The sequence below is a fragment of the Haliotis asinina genome, chromosome 9 (genome assembly GCF_037392515.1).
Source record: "Haliotis asinina isolate JCU_RB_2024 chromosome 9, JCU_Hal_asi_v2, whole genome shotgun sequence".
Lineage (NCBI taxonomy): Eukaryota > Metazoa > Mollusca > Gastropoda > Lepetellida > Haliotidae > Haliotis > Haliotis asinina.
In genome coordinates this window covers 55,892,019-55,903,579 of record NC_090288.1, presented here as the reverse complement: position 1 = coordinate 55,903,579, position 11,561 = coordinate 55,892,019, and positions in this window count along the sequence as shown.

The window sequence follows — 11,561 nt, the reverse complement described above, 5'->3', positions numbered from 1 at the left end:
GATAGTTAGTAGCGCACAGATAACCGATTCCGTTTTGTATTGCATGACATTCTCCTCTCTGGTGGTGGCTACATTGAAACAGGACGACATGGTTATTCCATAGTTATTTCGGTTGTATACTCGGCTGTGATGTTCAGTGAACATCAGTGTTTCCCGTGGAAGGTTTTGAATCAAGTGACGTTCTTATAACCTTTGCTTTTGTTTCTGCTTGTCATGACTAAGAATGCGTGTTTGTAGTAGGGGTTCAGCAATGTCGCGGTTGCTGCATACGTTGATGACAACAGAACCTGTGTCAAGATGTGACGATGACCTGCACTGATGTGCCCACTTTCCGCTTGTGGGTAAAACATGTAGTTCGCCGGTAATTCCATATTCGTTACGACTAGTTGTGACTACATTACACCAACAAATCGCTTTCTAGTAATGACCGCCAGCCTATCCTTTAATTACAGCTAATGCTCAACCCGAGGTCATGCCACTTTAGCCGAAGGCGCATCCAGATTTAAATCAACGCTGATCTCCTTCCTTCCCCGCTGAGTAAAGCTGATTTGTGACACCCCGGACTTGGAGGTTATTGAACAGGAACAAAACAGGAACAAAACGGGGACAAAACAAGAGATACCAGGTACATATTAGTTTCACAAATTACTAATTAGCCTTGTCAGGTGGTGCTCTCTGGTGAAGCTTGAGTGTCTGTTTGTGTCGAAAGGAGATAATGTGCGCGATGTATGCGTGGAAGAGATTATTGTGGGAGGCGATTTGCTTAGTTCACTGGACATACTATGACACTCGGCAGCTTAACCCTGTCAATATTACGACATGGGCTTCGCTTTCTGTTCCGCCTGACTGACCGTGACAGAAAAACGCTGCCCCAAGGAGGTGTGTTCCCACTCACATTAACAAACAGTAGCTGTCTCTCTAGCAACTCATGTACGCACGCACGGACGCATGCACCTGCACCTTCACAGACCATAAACAATAACACACGCACCAAACAAAATCTGCCTATCTCTGTCGCTGTTTCTCCCTCTCTCTCACACACACGCCCAAAACAACACATACTCACAAAACAGACAAACACACACCAAACAAACACGCATATACGCCAAACAAACAAACACCCACCAACCCAAAAAACTCAATCTCACGCACACCAAGCAAACACACACATACGCGCCGAAGAAACACACACGCCCCAAGCAACCCCCCCCCCACCAAAAAAAAAAAGCAAAAAAACCCCGAAAAACCCCCAAACAAACAACACACTCACACAAACACCAAACAAACACACACATGAAACAAACACAAACCCGCACCCAAACAAACAACACATACACACAACATACACACAACACACACACCAAACAAACAAACACGCGCGCCGAACGAAACCAAACAAACACACACTCACAAAGCAACATACGCACCAAACAAACAACACACACACCAAACAAGGATCCCTTCCCACAAACAACACACACCCAAACAACATACACTCCAATTAAACACACACACACACAACAACACACACAAAACAAACAGAGAGCAAACAAACACACGCCAAACACACTGACAAAACAAACACACACATCAAAATAACTACACACACAAACACCAAGCAAACAAACTCATGTACACGTCAAACAAACAAACACACACACACTCCAAACACACAGTCACACACACAAGAAACAAACACACACATACACGCCAAAGATACACACACCAAACACGTAAACACCCCCCAATCACACATTGTGCACACAAAACAAAACAACACAGAAAACAACACTCACACTCCAGTTAAACACACAAAACAAAACAACAACAAACAAAAACACACATACACCAACAAACAAACACACACAACAAAATCAAGCAAACACACACCAAACAAACAATACCCAAACACACACACCGGTCAAACGAAAACAAACACGGTTCTAAAAACCCCAAAACTCCACCCACATCAAAACAAAACAACTCAAAAAGAACGGTCCAAAACGAACAACAAACAGCTACATTATGACACCAAACGGTTTCTCTAATCAAAAGTTCCTTCAGTCAACTTCAAACAGTTCCTCTCTATACGACGACATTCCAATCGTGAACTGTCTGCACCTTCAACTCCATATTCAAGTATGTCTCTTCATAGAAAAAAATATTCTGACGGTTTCAAATAAATATTCATTCATTTTAGTTTCTAACAGAAAATCAAAGAGGTTTCCAGCGATGTGCGATACCTTGATGAGTTTTGCCTTTACGCAAACGATACTAAAACATGGTGATATGCAGACATATAAAGCTCAACTGTTCTCGTTCAGTGTATCACACCAAATACTGCATAACCAGTGGGGAGATAAAACAGAATAGTCTATATACTTCGTGTACTGGGAGTGGGAACACAAAGGCCGTACAGTATGACATCAATACTGTATGTATTTTTAATTACTCTCCGTCTGTGAAGTTATGTCGTAATGGCTGATTTGGCACAGCACCGTCGCTTCCAACACTCACAACTCACACATACAACAACTAGAAAGAGACTATGTGAGTTCTTTTTTCTTTCAAGTTTTAGTACGTTTTTTCTCTTTTTTCCATTTACTGCTCATGTTGTGACAAATTTGGTCTGTTTGTAGAAGTGAAGTGTACGGTTTGTATGCTTAATAGGTCTGAAAGGTGAATAAGGATAGGACATGTTACGTCGAGCGTGTGCTGACGGCATGCATCCATTTCTTAGCCCTGATTCCCAGTGCGTTCGTAGCGCGTTTCGCCATTCGTTTGCGTATGGTCAACTATTTAGTTACGACAGGTTGCAACTTTACGGTTGTCTTGTTGATTGGGACCATGGTACTTGTTGGGCAAGCGTTAGGTTGTCACATTCAGTCCAGATCCACAAACAGTTGCTAACGTTACGACTAGAGTCGTAACGCAATACTTTGTTATTGACTTACTAATTACTTAAGACCCTTGTGAAATACGGAATTACAGTCTTACAGTCCCATACACCATTTCAAAACACCGAGTACCTAATGATGGTTTACGGTTCAAGATGACGTTAGGCCAAGCTCACTGTTTACCCACTGGCTTAAATAACGTCATTTGGCAAAACTCAGTCACTACTCATTGACCAATATAGCGACATGTGCCTTATGCCAATTTCACGTGTTAAGCGATAGAAGAGAGTGAGTGAGTATTGTTTTACGGTGCATTTAGCAATATTTCAGGGATATAATGGCGGGGCACATCAGAAATGGGTTTCACCGATTTCCGTATGTGTCGACGGAATAAAAACATTGAAACATCGACCATTCTATTTCAACAAGTCTGAGCATCCCTCAGAACAGAAAGGATCTGTAGAGGGGTGCACAGTCAGGGGTTAGAGGCGTTTCCCGGGTTTTGTCGGGGAGTACACTATCAAAGTACACATCCCCGGGGTTACGTAACGTCTCCCCGCTCTCCAATAGAACTGCCCTATCTGCTCATCAGCAACCGCTCCCCTCAGCCACAGTTTTATCCCAGCTGAATACCTCGCGGTATGGCCCCTGTCTGCCTACATCCTAAAGTGCCTACTCTGTTATCAAAACATTACGGTTCGGTGCTCGCGTACTCATGCTCCAGTAGTTGTTGATTTACCCCCTCCCCCAAAATAAACCTTTCTAAAATATTTTAACTCCCAACATGCGACATCAAACACTTTTAAAATATTCAGTTAGTTCGAAGAAGCCAATTTATAAAAGCTTATCAGCTCATCTCCTCACATGCACAATATATTCTAAATAGTCTTACTGCTAACATATGTTATGTTTGGGAGTGGGTGCGTGACTTTGAGTGTGGGTTCGAACCAGGACAAGACTCAACCCAAATAGGGAAAGTACTACAATGTATACTTTACTGACAGGTGTAATCGCAAATATAACATGTTACGTTTGACCACTAAATAAATTGTGAATTTATATAGGTCCTGGTACGGGTATATTTATCATTAGTTTAGTGTGATATATTCTCCTCCTTGTCCGTGTTTATTGTTTCATGTGTCCACAGGTAGCAAGCATATTGACAGTGTAACTATTTGGAGTATCTTTCCATTGCTTCTCCAAGCACTGAACTCGTTTCATTAAATCTAAAACTAATCTGAATACATTTGAATCCACAGCAACTGTGTACACTAAACTAGTACAAACATTTCTCCATGAAATCTGACAGATGATGATCCCCATCATTACTCTTTAGCTGTATGGATCCCCATCATCACTCTGTAGCTGTATGGATCGCCATCATTACTCTGTAGCTGTATGGATCCCCATCATTACTCTGTAGCTGTATGGATCCCATCATTACTCTGTAGCTGTATGGATCGCCATCATTACTCTGTAGCTGTATGGATCCCCACCATTACTCTGTAGGTGTATGGACCTCCATCATTACTCTGTAGCTGTATGGATCGCCATCATTACTCTGTAGCTGCATGGATCGCCATCATTACTCTGTAGCTGTATGGACCTCCATCATTACTCTGTAGCTGTATGGATCGCCATCATTACTCTGTAGCTGTATGGATCGCCATCATTACTCTGTAGCTGTATGGATCCCCACCATTACTCTGTAGGTGTATGGACCTCCATCATTACTCTGTAGCTGTATGGATCGCCATCATTACTCTGTAGCTGTATGGATCCCCACCATTACTCTGTAGGTGTATGGACCTCCATCATTACTCTGTAGCTGTATGGATCGCCATCATTACTCTGTAGCTGCATGGATCGCCATCATTACTCTGTAGCTGTATGGACCTCCATCATTACTCTGTAGCTGTATGGATCGCCATCATTACTCTGTAGCTGTATGGATAATAAAATGATCTGTGGAAATCTCACGAAATGTGGACCTTGCAGCTACAGACAGCTTACATCATCATGTCACTACAAAGATATGGACTAGTGTAGAGGGTTCTCAAACCGGTGGCACGTATTGGAAATGTGTATAGAAGAGATGAAAGGGTAAAACCTGCACTATCACAGAACACATCAGTTTCAGACTTCCACCATCTGCCTAGAACACCATGTTCATGCTGCTGGCTATTTCAACAAGCTTCAGTAACAGACCTTGTCAATAAACCTTGTGTCTGTGAACTTTGGTCAACTTGATCAGTTTGTCTGATTAAATGTGAATATGTGTAGTCTCACTACGTTAAATATAGTTAAACAGAAAAATGCTGAAGTCTTTATTTAGCGGTATTTTTATTCCATTCCAGAGACCAAATAATAAATTATATTATATGGTCCATCCTGTCGTTATTACATTACATTACATTACATTACATTACATTACATTACATTACATTACATTACATTACATTACATTACATCCCGCTGTACAGCATATTTTCCTTCAGTCCACCCCGTTGTACACACGGGCGTGGAAGCATATTTTGGCACTCTTCCCTCTGTTGTTCAGCAAAGGGGTGCTGAAGCATATTTTGGCACGGTCTATCCCGTTGAACCTAGGGGTATTGAAGCATATTTCCCGCTGTCTAACTTGTTTTACCGAAAGCGGCGGTGAAGTGTATTTTGGCACAGTTTATCTTGTATACAGAAAGGTGTGTTAAAGCATATTTTGGCACAGTCCATCCCGTTGTACACAAATAAAAGGGCGCTGAAGCATATTTAGGGACAGTCCATCCTGTTGTTCAGAAAGGAGCGTTGAAGCATGCTTTGGTACAGTTTATCTTGTACAGAAACGGGCGTTGAAGCATAGTTTGATACAGCCCATCCCGTCCTACTGAAAGGTCTGGTGAAGCATATTTTGGCACAGCTTATCTTGTACAGAGCGGAGCGCTGAAACGTATTTTGGAACTGTCAATCGGTACAGCCTATCGTGTTGTACAGCAAGGGACGATGAAGAATATATAGAGTTTGGTACAGTCTGTCTTCTTGTACAGAAAGGGGCATTGAAGCATATCCCACCATACCTAGGCAGGCTGCTGTAAGTAGACTGGGCTGTAAGCACGTTAGCACAATAATACTAAGCGTCCCTGGGGTCATCACTCACATACTGCCAGGTTCTGACAGGGCTTCGACAGAAGCTGCAGGGGCTTCCATCAGTTGATCCAGCTCAACATTGACGTACATGTCACATTACTCCCGCTACCACACACGCAACTCTGTGTGTACTTACAGAGAGCATAATTTTATCTGCTGGACTAACCAATGCAAATGTACAATACATAAATCCCCTCCTATTTTTTACTTTTCATAATCTAGATGTGTTTTTTTTTTTTTTTGCATTTTTAGAAAATACTGTGTCTGAATTTTGTTTTAAAATATAGAAAAACAGTCCAGAGATTTTCTTTATTTTCAGAATGTAATCTAGACTTGCCACACATTCTAGACTTGCAGGGGCTCCACTGGAAATTTGTTTCAGTTGTCTGTATGGCAGTCCAACGGTAGTGGTGGCAGGCTATTTCTTGTGTGGCTCGTAATACGAGTGTTTGGGATATAATTGTGATAATTATTGTGTTGACATTCACAAATAAATAACAAGACAGCAGGTACAGGATAAGCACGCACTTTGGTCACTAGAAATGTCAAGTATGAAAATGACAGATAATTTATTGATATTACTACGAAAATGTTCAGAAATGTTCCACTCGCTAACCATTGACATTTTCCTTGGTCCTGCATGCGCACTGTTTTGAGCTCATATAGTATCGTGCAAGTTAGGAATAAATATAACATTTGTTCTAATATTTTGCAAACCTGTTTGTGCTGACTTTGTAGTCACATCCTCAGAAAGTTAGCTTAAGTAAAACAATTTTGTGTACATATTCCTTTCTTGAATACCTGTAAAGTCAGACAGGGCTACACAATCTAACTTTGGTTTAGTCCGTCTCCAAAACGAATCAAACTCAAGAATAATTTGTCAAATGCCATTACACACTCTTTAACCTTTAGTCTTTGAGCATCAAAAGTACTATTTGAGTCAGACATTACACCAATGGTTTACCTCAACCAGCCGATATGAATTCTGAAAATTGCGCAGGAAGACAATTGTACATCCACAAAACATAGGTCGCAGGCCATACATAGCTCAAGTGAATCTCATCTCTCCTCTGTTTAGCTATTCTTCTGCATGTACACTTGTTCTAAATGAAATTCTGTATCGCGTTATTGTACATCCAATACCTTGACGATTTATCTTACCAAGTTTAAGGAACTTGTTCCTTAAGGTCGCCTTATAATAATACCAAGACTGATGTAGTCGGTGTAATTACCACAGTTCAACAACTCCGTCGCTTCAATTCACAATGCGTCTCTGATGGGGTTGTTAGACAAATGGTGTCTCAGTAGGGCGAGCGTTGTAAAGGCTGACCTTAGCTAGTAATTAGGGAGAGGTTGTCGATAACAGCGTCGCTCACCGAGTGCGAAATTAGTCGCCCCGGAAGCGCTAGTAAAACTCTCTAATACTATCATACGCTAAAGCATGTTGTCTTAAGAGAGCTTTTCATTAAACTTGTTTTTGTTGAATTATCAAATCCACCCTGCCTGTATAGCAAGCAATGGGTATTTTGCTTTAATAGGGTCACTCATAGAACGTGTGTTCTATTTATTGTGTGTACATAAGTGTGTGGGTATCGTATGTATGTTTATGTACTCCTTTTCATCAGTACGCTAATTTGATATGATAACAGTTTGAACATAATCGAGTGTCTCACAGGCCTGATGGCCGGATGACGTTTTCTTACTTCAGTATATTTTGTGTATATATTTATTAAGTTAAGTATTTAATATATATTTAATACATTGTAATAAAATGATAAGTACTCATACTCCTTAACATGTCCATGTACATGCATGTATCTGCATTCAGTTTCAAGACAAGGAACCAAATGGTTCAAGTCTTAAAGTCCATGTTCTCTTCTGTCTTGTTAGTCACTTTGTAGTAAGTATAGAAGGGCGAGGAGACGAGGTATACAAGCCGAGAGCTCATAATATTTATTATGGACTCCCTGGCCAAAATAAAGAGTCTGTCTTTCCTCGATCAACACCAGTATCTATAGAAGATGTGTGATCGTCATTGTCACCATGACATTGGCATGCGAGCGCGTGAGGCGAAGTGAGAGCTGTTCTCACTGCTTGACCAGCCAGGCGTGTGTGACATTAGCCGACACAACGGCGGGCGACCTTTAATGCCGTTACAACCAGTCCTGCAACAACATCAAACGCTCGGAGCGGCCCAAGGAGACACCCCCCGACACGACCAGTGCGATCGCTTACACTCAGACCAGGGGGGAAAAATCACCAGGTCCTAATGTTTATGTTGGCTGACGCATGCGGAATGAACATCGCAAATGATCAGATGGAACCTTTGTCTTGTGGAATTGTCCTGCTGCGGATGTGTCTACAGGTGTCGCGAGGGGTATCCATTACTGATGGTGCGTCCTAAAAGCAGAACAGACAGTGTCGACATGAATCTCAGAGTGCACTATGCATGTACTATGCATGGTACTCCCGTTTGGCAGTGTTAGACCAGGGTGTATAATAGAATATAATTTTTTTGGTATAATCTCCTGGCTTTACGTGTAATAGCAGGTAAGTTGATCTGTGTTCTGGATAAGTTTGACAAAAGATTTTAAAGGCGTCGTCCTGTTTTCGGGATATATATTGCATAGATATGGCGGATTTTCCTAATTTTATGACTCGTCTAGTTCATGTAAAATGCCTCATGCACAAGAGGTGATATGAACACGCAGTGCCATTTAGAAAGTGGTCAAATGTAACACTTTCTGAGTAAAGTTTAGAGGCCAGTATATTGTTGTCGAGGTGGCTGGGTGGGTTAGATGGCTGACCGTGTGCTGGCGATTAGGTACCTGACTCTGAGAGAGTGGGTTCAAATCGCGTATCGAACTCAAACTAACAAATTACTACTGTACTGAAAAAAGTTTAATCCCAAGTATAAGCAGAGACCATATTATATGGTATCTGGTATAACAAACGTTAGGAGAGATGACATATTTATGTAACCATGCAGTGGTATGGTTATAACGCCCTAGGTTACCGGAATGAATTTCCCACCATTATAATTCTACAGAAAAAACAAAATTTCTCAGAGCAGTGTTGACTCCCCTAGTCATAACGTTACATTTCTACAGGTGGTCAGCTTCAACACACCATATACTGTGGTCAGCTTCAACACACCATCTGCTGTGGTCAGCTTCAACACACCATATGCTGTGGTCAGCTTCAACACGCCACCTGCTGTGGTCAGCTGATTATTGAGTAACGGGTGTTGAACTGATTTAGAGTTAATCCTATTATTTTGATCATTACTATTACAAAGGCATAAAGATCCTGACCCATATTTTCTGTAAAATATGTTCATTGCAGGGACTAGTTGTCTAGTAGAACGTTTGTACGTGGATTTCCCTTACGCGCGCGCATGTGTGTGTGCGTGCGTGCGTGTGTGTATCGCCAACGTTGGAAGATGTAATCAGACAAGTGCTGCCACTGGTGTTGAGGTTAAATACAGCCACGGTAGAACTTCTTGGTTTGCCAGCTAGTAAGCCTTGATGGATAATGTGCAACATAATGGACGTACATCAGGGTATGTTACAACTTCCTTGCAGGGGAGGAGGGCCCAGATTAAGGGATCCTGGGACGGTGGGTGATGCGGGTTCTAGTGGTGCCATGTTGCTAGTATCGTGCTCAAAGTTTGGAAACTGAGCTCTAAGCAATGTTGAACTGTCTTGCCACCAATACCTGTGTCTGCCACTAGCGTTCATTCTTGCATTAATATTAAGTCTTTAGCATTGTTAAAATCGCCATCCTCAGATGAATAATTTGTCTAAACATGTCCGAGAATCCCGAGAGTCTGATTTTATGTTCTCAAAGAAAAGGAATTCTGCAAATGCCAAAAGTTGATATTAACTATTAAACACAAGATACATGCTTTCGTGGAACCACCACTGAGATAACATGCGTGCTTAATTCCCAGAGCAGCATGTTTCCAGAATGTTCAGATAGTTTACTGTGTAGAGCATTGTTACCATGTATGTGAGTTTCACTTTGGGCATGTTTGACCAATAACGGAAACTGGTGTATAAGTAAGCTTTTCGAATTGAATAATCTCTGCAAGTCAGGTTGGTGAGTGAGTTTGGTTTTACGCCACGGCAATACTCCAGCAATATCACGGCAGTGGACAACAGAAAAGAACTTCACATATTGTATCAAAGTGGGGTCGAACCCAGGTCTTCATCGTGACGAGCGATCACTTTAACCACTAGGCTACCCCACCGGCCCATGTAGATCAGGAGATACACAAAGACAGCCATGTTAATGTGCCAGAAACATGCCAGCTTGGAGCAAGAAAATGGTAACAAACAAGTTCTAGGTGGACATCAACCTGACATGCAAGCGTTTTGCCGCAGTGCCTCCGTCTGTCTCTTAGCCGCTTGAGAGTAAATGAGAAAAATGAGTCGAAACTCTTGTCTAGAACAATTGCATCAGGTCTCATGAAATTGAATATTTTTTTCAGGGCTCAACTGCATTATAGCTTTGATTTTTTTTGTAGATTTAACTTTTTAAATCAGATAATTTCATTTCCGAGTATAGACTTCAGAATGTCAGTCTGGCATTTCATTTTTGAGAATGTTTCCTCATTATGGTTACTGAGTTAGGTGATGTGGCGTCTTAAGATTATGACTCTCACAAAGTAGATTCTGTGTGTGTGCATGCGTGATGTTCCGGACTAATTCAGTTTGTATTTATAAACTAATGCTTAGTCTCTGAATATATATAATTTTGATATATAACAAACAAACCAATTTTTATTGAAAAGGAGCCCCAGGGAGACCAGAGATTCAGAACTTGAGGAAATCTATACTTGCTTCAATTAAGGCATTGCAGAGAGGGTTTGGCAGTAGAGAAAATATTATGGTTCAGGGACTGTGACTCGAATTACTTTCATTTACTGTCAAGCCCCATGCAGGCAGAGCAACACAAAGTACCTCAATGTAATGCATTTTTTCTGTGACACGTGAACTGGAAGCAACCAACGGCCGTCCACTCTCGAGACAAACGATTTATCAATTTATCACTTACACCACGAAGACGGTCAGTTTAACGACTACATTTCTGAAGAGTGGCTGATTGTATGCTGTGTAACGCCTCTCTATGCAATAGTCCAGCTATATGGCGGCCATCTGTAAATAATCGAATCTGGACCAGACAATCCAGTGATCAACAGCATGAGCAATGTTGGGATATGACATGTGTTAACCAAGTCAGCTAACCTGACCACCCGATCCCGCGAGTCACATCCGACAAGTATGGGTCACTGAAGACCAATTCTACTCCGGATCTCAACGGGTCCAAAAGAACACTTTTAGCAAAGAGAGCAGTACACCACGACTTGCGTCCCGTTAGTGTCACGAAAACCGACACTGCGGCTTTACATTCCATTATCAATCATGACAGTGATCATTTTATTATTCTTATAAAACAAACTCAATTACTCACATTTGACACTTACATCGTAGACGTGAATATGTCATGCATTTGGTA